This window comes from Limulus polyphemus, unplaced genomic scaffold, assembly GCF_000517525.1.
Source record: "Limulus polyphemus unplaced genomic scaffold, Limulus_polyphemus-2.1.2 Scaffold221, whole genome shotgun sequence".
Taxonomy (NCBI): Eukaryota; Metazoa; Arthropoda; class Merostomata; order Xiphosura; family Limulidae; genus Limulus; species Limulus polyphemus.
This window is the reverse complement of record NW_013665831.1, coordinates 190737-204708: the sequence shown is the minus strand read 5'-3', so window position 1 is coordinate 204708 and position 13972 is coordinate 190737. Positions and strand designations below refer to the sequence as shown.

General features: G+C 31.5%; 1 pseudogene; it reads left to right on the top strand.

Annotated features, from left to right (window-relative positions):
• The first annotated feature begins 12162 nt into the window (after positions 1-12162).
• Positions 12163-13972, top strand: part of LOC106478527 — a 7818-nt pseudogene continuing 6008 nt past the window's right edge.

Genomic DNA, 13972 nt, shown 5'->3' with positions numbered 1-13972 from the left:
ATCACAAGCTTCTTTTAAGGTTTGGTTAAAAATCTGAGGCCAGAAATTTAATGCCCAGATCAAAGAAATCACTTGGTTTTGAAACAAAAACATGTCAATGTCCTCTTTAACACCTTCCACATTTGCATACGTTTTCCCATTAAGATGGTGTTGCAGCGAACGAAAAAGATGGTAATATGATGATGCCATATCTGGAGAATATAGTGGTTGGGGAAGAACTTCCCAACCCAACTCCATAATCTTGTGTTGCATCAAATGTGCCACATGTGCAATATCATGGAGAAGAACACCTTTTTATAATAATGAGTGAGGGCCATTTCTGATGAAGGGATTGATTTAAACATTTCAGTTGCTGATTACAGATCTCTGCATTAGCAATTCCCTGTGGATCGAGGAGTTCGAAATGAATTACTTCTTTGATGTCCCACCAAATGCAAAGCAGGTCCAGGTTTCGGGGTCAGAAGTGTTTTTTGTCTAAGAACTGAGCCATTGTTTTTGGTGTTTAATATTCGCATAGAGAATCCATTTTTCATTACCAGTAACAATTCTGTCCAAAAATGGTTCATGTGCATTACGTGCCAGATGAGACGAAGCAGCGTTCGCACGTTGGAAGCAATGATCATTGGAGAGTTCATGAGGCACCCAAACACTTTCTTTATAGAGTTTTCCCATATTCCTTAGAGTTTTATGTATTGTTTCATTAGAGACGTGCAATTTCAGGTCCATTACACGAGTGTGTTCCAATATGCCAGCCCCTGCTATCACAGTTTTAAGGCTAAAGTCACCTGAACGAAATTTGCTGAACCATCGTTGACACTTACAAACATTCAAAACATTTCCATAAACTTCTTTGTGGTTACAAAAACATTGTTTCCATTCTTGTATTGAAACAGTATTACATGCAAAATGGGTGTCTCGTCGTGTGCCATCACTATAACGGATTAGAGTACACTACACTTTATATAGGCTACACTAACATGACGTTTAAGAAGTTTGTTTAACTATTATATGTGATATACATTTTTTGGGGTGGTTAATGAATGTGTTCCAAATTGCAACATTAATTTCTTGACAATCGAGAGCAAGAAAGAAGATTAGGTAAGTTCTTTATTTACTTATTTTTCGTATTTCTCCTTTATATATTATTAGAAAAGTAACTAAAATCTAAAAATACAGATTTTTTAAAGTCATTTAGGACTAGATTAGGTAAAATAAATAAAAATAACAATGTAATTAAAAAGTTCACGAGATATGCATGTGAGCAGATCGTAGTAGCTCGTGGGTAATGTTATTCAATATTGTGAAATGACATGTATGTTCTCCTAGTGATTTATAACTTTTTATGGCGTAGTTAGACACGATTGATAGGGTAATAAAAATGGAATAAAACAACAAAATTTAATTATAAATAGACGTATAATATTACGAACTTAGAGAAATATAGGATAAACGAAAGTGGTTTTATGTTACAGTTTGAAGTCATTCTAGAAAGACAAAAAAAGGGTAATTTAGGTTCATTTCGATTTTTTGGGGGTTACGAGGTCGGTCGAATTGACCTATCCCGTTTTGAGATAGAGTAGAGAACATAACAGATAAACTACTAAGTTCTACTGAAACAAAACGTTTGAAATGCATTTAGGAGGTTTTGGAGATTACACAAAGGAAATTTGAGATTTTTGAGATGAGGAAAAGTATTTTTAATTTTAACATGAAAATTAGTTTGCACACGAACTATTCGAAACAAATACTCAATATATTCATGGACAAATCTTTATTTTAATTTATTAAAAATACTTCACTAAAATATATGATTTTTTGTATGTGAAACACTTGTGTTATTAACTGAAAGACTGCCAAATTTCGTGAAGATATACCCTCTATATTGAGTGTTCTAAGTATTAAATCTATAAAGTTAAATGAGTACAAAAAGTCACGTGATTGAGTCAAATTGACCGACCTCATGTTGAGAGAGTTAGTCTACAAAGAAATGGATGGATAACAGTAAGTCCTTCATTTATTATTTTTATTTGTAAAAATGAAATCTTTCATAGAACATTATAACATGTATATACTTATAAAGTTAATCAGTATGCTAAATTTTATAGAGAATTAAATAATCGTCCTTTTGAAGACGAAAAAGTTTGTAAAGTAAATTATTGGTTGTAATATTATTTCCTTCATTCAAATAATGTATACTATGTATGTTTAATAGCTGTCTCATTGACATAAGAGTTTTTGCAGCTTTTCAGGACAATAATTTCTAAAATATATGCTTAAATATAGAAATTAAAACTATAATAAGTATGTTAAATCAGAATCAGTTGTTTATTGTCTTATCCTTTATCATAAGAAATAATATTTTGTCAAGAACATAATTATATGGATAAACACAAACTAGTGAAACAGTAAGGTTTTCGTAAGTTCGCATGTTAAGTAAGTGCCCTATTCAGGAATATAAGTGATTTACATTTCCTCATTCAATTGATGGATAATATATATATATATATATATATATGTTATAATAAATTAATAATTGTTTTGTTGACTTATGAACAGCAAGTGTGTTAAATTCCTATGGTACTAAAGAAATATTGTCTGCCTAAAGTAACACTATCCTTAGTAGGACTTGCCTATAGAAACACAGTAAAAGGAGCATAAGTGAAAACTGTCATAAGATACATATGTGAAATGACATATTTTGTCAAGAACTATAAAAATAATAATTATATGGATAGCATAAAGGCAAACTAATGTTAAATTATTTAGAGATTTAAATATGCATTCTTTTCAGAATGATAACGGATTTACATATAAAAGGTCAGGAAATGTAAAATTAGTATGCTTAAATATAGTACTATGGAATTAGTGTTTTATACATAAAGCAACTGTAGATCATAATTAAATCTAATCATTGATTACATGTTGAGACATGTATGATGATCTCAACATGATTGTGGTTCCACTTCCTGGAACTATAACATCATGTTTGCCTGTCATAGCGGCCTAGCAACACATCCCTCTGGTGACATATCATGAATCTATGACATCATCTTTTTGATGATATCATTGCATGGCGCCAGCGACCTCTAGTGACACGTATTGGATCTATGATGTCATTGTCTCTGGTGACATCATTGTTTATACCCTTCCCCATCCTCATGATCCCCTACTGAAGTGGCTTCCTTTGGGCGCAAGACAATCTCTCTAACTACTTATGTGACTATTAACAGGATATCAACAGAGTCACCAATAATTCCACTAACATTTTTGAAGATATAATATATAAGCACAAAATAAAATCTACACATCTTTCAAATTCTTCTGGAGAAGAATAGTCAACTATTCGAAAGCAATCGAGTTTTGGGTCTCATGTGAAAATATTACATATATTTCAGAAATGTGAATGCACGAGAAGTAAATCTTAATTGAAAGGAAACAAACTGGAATACATCAAATTTGTCAATGTGAAAATGTGAAATTGCTTACTGATGTTTTAGTTTGAATAATGGCAAATGAGTTGTATACATGCATTGTTCAAAGGCATCATCTTAGTGTTACTGACGTACAGTGAGTGTTGGTTTCTGTTTCACTAAAGCTGGTTACTAAATACCCTATTGTTTTACATTGCTGTAAGTCAGTAATAGCATAAAATAGTATGTGACAAGAAAAACTGTATAGCAGCACGACTTAGAACTAGTTTTTAAATATGTAGCAGAATATATTGCTGCATTATAGTGGGTAGTAACACTTATTGAAATGTACAAGGTCAGGCAACTTTATTAGGAACGATACATAATAACAAGTTGAGCCACATTTTGACTGAATAATAGTCATGATACGATATGGCAAGGAATTAAAAAGTTTTGAAAGGTGTCTTAAGGGGTTTTCTTCATTTAGACGTTAATATTATTTACAACTTATAGAGGGAAGTGGACATACAATAGTGGTGACAAATATGTTTTTCAAGCTCATCTCACAGGTGTTTAATTAGCTTGAGATACGGAAATTTTAGTGGTCATGGGAAATATCTGAAGTCTCTATCATTTTCTTAAAACCATGCTTGAACAATTTTTAATGGTGTATCGAAGTATTGTCATTTTGGAATTAGCTGTCCCCATCAGAGTATACATGAATCATTGATGGATGCAGTTGATCAGAAATCGAATTGAGGTAAACTGTAGCATCCATTAGATCTTCTAAGTTATACTGGGAAAACATGCTGCAAACCATGGTTTGGCTACTAGTGGCCTATATAATTATAAGTATACAACTTATTATTGTGACTTTTTCAAAATCTATCTTCTCTAATGTGTGTAAAACAAGGAAAAAAAGCATGATTCATTGGCCTGCATCACCTTTCACCAATGTCTATGGTTTTTAATCTACTGAAGGCGGTTTTACTTCTTTGAAACTGAGTCTTATGCAAGTTATAGTTGGAGAAAGCTGTGGAGTTTCTTGCAGTGGATAATTATCAGTTTCTGTAGTGTTTCATGGTGTTTGGACCATAATATTCTTCCTAGCTGCTTTTCTCCTCTTTCTGGCATTAGGCATTTGGGACCACAAATCTACTTCACAGCAGACATTTTATTTACTTTTTTTATGTTGCTGATAAACTCCAATGAACAATGTGTTGGAACAGCCTATGCATAAAATTGTCATAACCACCATGGTACCAGCTAGACATGCACCACTATCATGCCTCTTTTCAATGCTGTAATATTTATATCTTTCCCCATATCTTTTAGATGATTTCAAATAATTTGTTTACAGATAAGAAGTTCTTTCTCCAATAAAGGTCTGTCCTTTGTCTAAAAACACACACGTCACTTTGATTGGATTTGTGAATAAAGATTGTTTCATTCTGGGTAGAATGTTCAGTTATATATTTGCTATGACCTTAACTTTAAAATGTTGTTAAATATCCTTTTATTTTGACATATTTAGTTTTAATATCGAACATTTGTCTGAGAAGTCACAAAGCTCTTTTTGCTCTAGCTACCTATTATTCTGGGTCATTAACCTAGTCCTAAGGTATCGTCTTGTCTTTCCCTGGAAAAGACTACTCTGAAGTTGGTAAGTAAGTACATGATAAATAAAGGTAGACTGTGATCTTTCTGTTCAGATCAGGTGATATCTCGAAGTTATAGTCTCCCTTATGTTCTAGTGCAAATAACCAATAATCAAATTGGTAATGCAAAGACTCTTGAGATGAAATAGCATTCTTGTTTTGTGTATGTAATACTGTGTCCTCTCAGTCTAGAACAGATTCTAAAGATTCTTTAACTTCATAAAAAAGATATTTCTTCTATAAAGGTCTGTCATTTGTTCAAATATAGACATATCACTTTGATTGTATTCGTGAATAAAGATTGTTTCATTATGAACAAAATCTTTCTTTTTCAATATTAGCATGGTTCGAACAATTCATATTTACTTCTTAATACACTTTATCTTAGAATCTTCTGATATTTAGCAGATCCTACTTTGTCACTATTTGGGAAAATTCAGTTTACTTGAAAATACAGCTACATTAAACAAAATATTCAGTATAATTTTATGCACTCTATATAACTTGGTGTTTTAGTGTGTTTTCTGAGTAATACATACAGTGAACCCCGTAGTGGCACAGCGGTATGTCTGCGGACTTACAACGCTAGACACCAGGTTTCGATACCCGTCGTGGGCAGAGCACAAGTGACCCCCTTGTCCCTTCCTGTGGGCGCCCATGGTAGAAAGCGATTGGTTAAATGAAAGCTAAGTATCTTAGAGAATGCTGATTCAAATTGGCTAATATTAGCCCCAAAAGTCACTTGCATAATGTGGAAACATTTCAAAATCCATACACAGGCGCTCAGAATCTTGAATTATGCATATCATAGTCCACAACATGAGCAGATGACCGTTATCTGCTTATAGCTTGCTGCAATCATAAGATACTCGCCCCCCCCCCAATAGCACAGCGGTATGTCTGCGGACGTACAACGCTAGAAACCGGGTTTCGATACCCGTGGCGGGCAGAGCACAGATAGCCCATTGTGTAGCTTTGTGCATAAATTCAAACAAACATAAGGTACTTATTCATGGAATGAATCAAATGATTACAGCTGCTTTTGATGCTGTTCCCTGGGTAAAAAACTGTTGGAACTAGACTTAATAAACATTTACTCATTAACACATTTAATAAAATCGGTTTCATAAACAAAATAAAGTTTTATGCATAAAGTATATGCTGACCCTTTTTGGTTTAAAGTTTGTCGCCATTTAGAAATTTGCAGACTTTCTCTCGTCCGGAATTGCAACATGTCGTGAGCTCTACTTAATGTATTAAAATGATCACTAGAAACTGCACAATTACCTAAAGAGAATATAATCCTTGCAAATCTAAAATAATCCCACATTCTGTTCTTTGTATGTTCTTTTATGAGGTATTTAACCACCTAGTGGACGTTAAACCATATAAATCTCCTTGGTGCAGTCAGGGCATTTAAGAATGAACTTTTCAGTTTTGAAATTCTATCTAAAATTGAAAAAAGTTGTAATAATTCTAAGGGTTGATCTGAAAATGCATGTTCATTTTAGTTGAAGATATACTCTAGTTAATACTTTAATTTATTTTTCTTTACAAATTACCGCCTTTTTTATCAGTTTTTGGTGCCTTGTAAAAATCTTTGATGTACTGTTGCCATAGGTGAGTCAATATTTCCAATATGTAAAATACATCAGATTATAAGTAAAGTCTACCTTCAAATTGAATTAACATGCATTTTCAAAATAATTCTTATAATTTAATTAATATTTTTTGTTGTTTTAAGAATAGAATTCCAAGATTGAAAAGGTTGTTCATTTTGTATAAATTTAAATGCGGATATTTATTATTATTAGAGGTGTCTTAAAGTAATTTTTAAGGTTAGATTAAAATATCGACGAAATATATAGTAGAAAAATAACAATATTAATATTATTTATTGTTCTTTATAACCCCCTAGTGGCTCAACATTAAGTCTACCAACTTACAACACTAAAAATCTGGTTTTGATACCTGTGATGTGCAGAGCACAGATTGGCTATTTGTAGATTTGTGTTTAAAAAGAACCCAAACTCATTTTTTTTTATCAAAGAACTTATACGGTTTATTGTTTATGTGTATAAATACATAATTATTGTGGGTATAGTAAAATCCTTTAAAATGTTCTGCTAGTAACTTAAGTTTCTAGCTGCTTCATTTGTGTTTATGGAAAAGCTACTAAGGGTAACTCTTGCTGTCCCCCATTTTGAACTACTGACCAGAGGAAAGGCAGCCAGTGTCAGCAGCACCATACCACTCATCATCCATGCTAAAGGATTGATTCCATTCTTATAATTCATCAAGAATTAAAGTTCATTGATAGCTATAATCTACGAGTAATGTATCATTTTGTATGACATAACTCATATATTTATCTATATAGTTTAATACTTTATTCACTGGTCTTCCATAAACTTTCGGTTGATAAATGAGTGTGCTAGTTCATCAGGAACAAGAATAATTAATTTTGTATGTTCCACATTTTTTAAATTCCAACAGCTTTAAAAATAGCCCATTCTATCGAACCACCAAATAATAAAAGTATCAGTACTATGAGTAATGTTTAAAACCCTATTTTCTGTATTAGTAAGTGTTTTCTGTTTGACTAATGCTTTATTGATAGCCATTTGTCTCAATAATGACTTGTATCATCTAGGTTTCTGCTTTTGTACATTCGTCATAGAAATGTTACAGTGATGGTAATTATCCAATTAATATGGTTACATGATGTTTTATGTAATAAGCTGAGCGACTCTTGATGTTGTTTAACTGTAAGAGTCATGATGAGTAAATGAAAATACATTGTAAGTATAGAATGTTAAACTGTTTATTTACATATCAATTTAGATATAATATCCAGTTTTTATACTACAGTGATAATGATTGTAATATGAAACGGGCAAGGTAGATTAGATTTTTGGAATTGTTTACCCGTGGGATATTTAGCAGACTCCTCAACATCTCGGCTCTCTCTCTCTCTCCCCTTTGTTTAAACAGGGGTAAAATTCTCTCTCTCAGCAATTCATCCACACTTGAAATAGTCGATGTTTCCACTTCAGAAGTGATGAATGTAGCGGGTCACCCATTTACACAACAACGATCTGTATCTGAAAGACACTAACTCAAAAACGATTATTAAACTAAATAAAAACATATCTATATATCCAGTGACTAAATATTTGGATGCTAGTTCTTTAATTACATATGGTCCGTTCTTCAAATAAAACCATCCTAGTTCTATCAGGGCCACAGTCATGACAATGAACGAGCATGTATTCAATAATATATCAGTTTCATCTTACTTTGATAAGTACACTGCAACCATATCTTCAGGAAAAGGTCCTGTCCTGATAAACAATTGTTCTGGCCTATGCGGTTTTAAATCGATGAGTAAATAACCATTTGATTGTTTTGTTGTATCTTAATAAGCTTCTTCAAAGTATTTGACACATGTCAAAAACATTTGTCTTGTTAAAAAATTCAATCAAGATTTCTCTCTGACATTCTTGAACAATATAATATATTGAGAATATAAACTAATATTACGCATTTCTCTAGGCTTATGAAATAGATTCTGTACAATATAAAACACTAATAAATTTAAACGGTAACTCCCACGTGTAAAAAGTTGAGACAAACATTTATTTTCTCCACTTTCACTCATAAGATCATCAATGACGAAAAGATTGGTTTTATCAGACTGTAAATAATCATCAAACTTTTCAGGAAATCTCTCTACAGATTGAACATTATGATGATTTTGCATTAATTTACTACAGAGGGGTTAAAATTCACCATAAAACCACATGATATTTTCAGAAATAGAATAGATCACTTTACGATGATAAATTAGAACTTTACTTACAAACTGTGGTTTACCACTTTTTGTTGGACCTAACACTAAACATGTAAGAGGGTATTGTAGATGGTTATCTATTTCGAACTCCAATGATGAATAAATTAAACAAGGCTCACTTTATATAGTTCATGTTTGAGTGCACATGGGATCTTCCCCTCAAGGTCTTGCACATGCCTTTTTCACTTCATGACGAGGAGTTAGTTTCATTATATGAAAAAAATCAATGTCCATACAGTAAAGTATTAAAGTGTGAAAGGATGTCTCATTTGGTGTAAACTGGATGGCAATTGTTCTTTTATTTCTTGTTATAAATAGTCCAGGTCTTTAATTCTCTACATATATTCTTAGGATTTGTCACTGTTGTAGGATGCTGATAAGGATTCGATATGACTATTATTTTACTCTTCGTTGTTGAGACGTTTAATTTCTCAAATTTGTTTATAAAAGTGAGGGTAAACCCTCAACTTTTACAATAGGACTTCCTATCATTACATATGTATCCAAAGTTCCTGGGACCACCACTGACCCATAATGTGATGTAATTATCATCAAGCTCATCTGTAAATTCACCAAGATAATCTCCTAGAGGTGGATCACTAGATCCATCTGAAATGTCAACAACACTATCTGTTTTGTAACACACTACAGATGATCCCAACTTCTCAAGCAGACAATATAATTTCAGAAGAGCGTGAGCAGTAGTGAAAGCCACTATAAAGATGTTGTTTTGATCTTTCTTATGCTTAGGTCTCTAATGAAGAACAATTACATCATCATTAACTAAAGTAACATCTGTTATTACCTTAGTATTATCATTCATTAAAGAGTAATAATTTTTAACAGGTGTTACATACACAAGTTGTGGTTTGTCTTAATTACATACCCCAAAAAGTTAAGACAAAGTTTTGCAGCTTTTTCCTGGCTTAAAGGCTATGTTTTCTGGGGTCAGTTGCACTTTATCCTTTTCATCATACTGAGCAATGTAATCCTGTTTTGTCTCTGATGTTACACAATGAAAAAGTCATCCAGAACTTTCCTGCATTATTTTAAGAAAATTATCGATATAACTCTTAAAAAGATCTCTGGATTTTATAGAAATGTGGTATATTTCGTATATTTTCATTTCCTGGTAGACACACTCGACTGTTTTTTCCACTTATTCAGTGACCCAGGCACCAATGAAAGTTCTCCAGTCATCATAGTGGTTACATGATAGTTGTGATATTTATTCCATACATGATTCACATACGGTAAAATTTAATTTACTATTACTTTTGAAGGGGAAAATGGGGTGGTATAGTTTTCTCTGGGCTAGAATTGTATATTCTTTAAAAGAAAAATAATTTTTTAATTCAATAAATTTCTTGTTATAATAATAGGATGTCCAACTGGATACTTACAGTATTATTTGTTTGTTCATGAATATAGGGATGTAAAATCCATGTTCTTGATCTTTTCTCCGTCCTTTACATCATATAACTGCCTTGTCATATTGACTTTTCCTCTACAGAAGGCATCTCATATATCCATGCTGGAAACTACTATGTAGTCACTAAGGAAATCGATTATTTCTGAATCGTTAGTTTCATCTTTTTATATTCAATATCCCGTATTGTTATGATCTTATATCTCACAACTCCGAGTTCATACTGTCTCTCTAATGTACACTTTCTACCATACCACATGGGTCTACTTAAAACTACATTCTGTATATCAGAACCATGGCATGTATTGCAACATTGGTAGTAGCATCCGTAAAATTCGTATATTATAATGTGTTACTTTCAGAAACCATCTACTTTATAATTCAGGATTTGTTTTCCTCACCACAGTTAAATGCATGCTGGATCTTGACCCTCTCAGAGTTCTGTGTATCTATATATTCTAACCACTGGATACTTACTTGGCTATAATTATTAGATGTAAGGTATCCTTGGTTATGTACAAGTGTATAAGTGTTAAACCCCCGCAAATGGTAAGTTTTTACTATATAAATAAAATTCTTATGAATATATATTTAGAAATTTATTATGGACATTTACTGTATGAATAAATTTCATATTTATAAGTTTTTTTTATGTATGTATTTTTGAAAGTTGCTAAAATTGCGGGGGCATAATGGAAAAGTATCAAATCTAAGAGTAAAAGAATAAATATAATAACTTTCTACAATGGCAGCGATATTTTCTTACCTGTACATTTCTTCTTGAAAGTCAAAGATGTACCCTTCCTCTAGTCGCCGCCTGTGGAAATCCAGGAATTTCTCTTTTACAGGTTTTGACATGGTATCAGGGGAGTAGAAACTGACATCCGATATAGGTGTTCGACACTTCTGGTTTGATCTTACGTTAAACATATTTGGAAAATATCCTCTCTGCAATTCTTTGGAACCAAAGGTTTTATGAAACGATGATAAGACAATATAGATAAAATTAGAACTGTCCATAATTTCAATTACCAGACATTTGACAGTCAAAGCCATACTCTTTCTACCATTTACAATAAGATCAGGCTTTGTTCCTAGATGAATAAGGTAACTTAAGATAAAGCGCCAATTAAATCATTTCATGTTATCAGCTAAAGCAGTATAATTCTTATGTTTCTTGGAAAATATGAAATTACAAAACATCACATGAATTATAACATTTAAAACAGTTTCTTTGCCGTTACAATCGTGGAACACACTGTAATTTATCTCGTGAATACCATTTTCTTGATCGGTCTGAATTAATCTTCGACATCTTTGGTCCAGACAAAATACAAATAGTTATTCAGTAAAACAAATGATTTACATCCTACATATCTTATTTCACAACATCCATGAAAATCTGGCTTACGTTTCTTTCAATAATCACAAAACAATTTTTGCATTTGTACAAATTATCACATGAAGACGTTTATTTTCCATTCATTGTTTTGTGTATGCTTAACGGTCTGCCGATTTACAAAACTTGTCACAATCAGCACAAACTATGAGTTGTCTTTTCGAGCATTCATTACTGTAATAAACGTTAAAATAACTTATACAATGATGTACATTTAAATTATTAAATCATTTATCTTTGGGATCTTTTGAACCATGCTATAGCTATTGCTATAGCCTTAGCACAGCAAAGGTCGTTGTTATTGTTTATAGAAATAACTGATGTTTTTAAGTCAATCAATGTTATTATTTGATAACTTATATTTACCGCTACCAACAGATAATTCCAGTATAGTGACCTCAGTTTTAAAAGACATGTCTAATGGTATGTCATTTTTACTTTTATTCACTTCGTTTATGTTGGATAAGATCATATCGGGTTAAGATACATTCTTATTCTGTAAATATGTGCTGATTGGTTTATCCAGATGATTAGAATAAATACATATCCTAACTTATCATTATTGTTTAAATAGGATATGGTCTCATCCAATATAGTCTGAATATTTTGACGGAGAGTGTTCATAATATTTGTAATAGGCAGTTCGTATAATTTTGGATTAAATGACATGTTATAGCAATTGCATTGTACTTTTTAGCTCTTTTGTTTCCTGTTTTTCCAATAATAAAATGCCAATCTTCCTTGCAGGGACGCTTAGCATCACGGGATTTCTGTAAAAAAGAAAGATGTATATGTGATCAATTAATTTTTGTATAAGTGTAGAAAAACGTATTAATCATATGTAAATACAATTTATATGAAATATTTATATGAAATAATTATTTAAATGATATGAAAGTAATTACACTATTCGCCTATGTGAATATTTAATTTTGTATATCTGTTGAAAACTTATCTCTGGCTAGATGTACCCCTGATACCTGCATGTTGTTAGTCCTTTCACCACGGAGTGTCTGTAAAAGAAATAAGTAAATGCTATAACTTACATATGTATAAGTGTAAAAACATCGTATTAGTCATATATCAATATAATTTTGTAAAACAATATGAAAGCAGTTTTATTCTATTCAGAGCTTCTAACTTTTCGGTCTCTTCAACAGTTTAAGGCCACGGAAGGAAGGAAATTCTGCCTAATAGCAGACATGCATTATTACTACTTCGTTTAGTTTGTCCAAACTAATGGACAGTGAAACCATTTTTCACATAAATATACAATTAAATTATAAGTATTGTATCTTGATAACACGGTCTCCGTATCAATATCAAAAATAGGCCTGTAGCACTACTTGCTTCATTTAGTACAGGAATATATTTAAAAACATAGAATAAATAAAATGATACTAATAGTAGATGAGTTGTCCATAATTATCACTAGTAGAACTATAAGAAGCTACATTATCATGAATGTAGAATTCAGAATGATTGTAGACTGATATGACTAGTTTATATAGAGATGAGTGAACCAGTTTTGTCTGACTGCTTTATATTGCAAAATAGAGTTGATCATTAGTCATATGGCTGGGTTATTGTGTTAATAACCTTAGAATTAATCTGCATGATATAAGATACTACTTTTATATGATTTGCATCATATAAAAGTACTATCTTATATCATGCAGATTAATTCTAAGGTTATTAACACAATAACTATTACATTTAATCTGATATATAACAATTGATTTGTAACTTACGATTAATATAATTGATGTTATTTATATAATTATTAAGTGAAAATATAATGCATCACACGTTACTGTAACATATTTTCAAAATCTATGTGAGGATATATTTATTTTGAAATGTAAAATAGTCAATAAAATAGTTTTTGAGCCTAATAACATATGTTTAGTTTGCATTAATGCATAGTGGGAACAAATAATACTGCTAGTTTTATAAAATAATTATATTTGACTATAATGTACATGTCTGAATCCGTTATTCGTATATGCAGTGACGCCTTTAATACGATGTTTTAGAATGTCTTATAATAAATTCAGTGTTTGTTTACATATATTGTTAAACAAATGAATTACAGTATTTACATGAAAAATATAGACTTTAACTGAAATGAATAAATAGCAATATGAACGTAATGTATAAAAGTTTTATGAAAGCTAATTTAAACGATACAATCCAGGATTTTATAAACTGATATATTTGCTT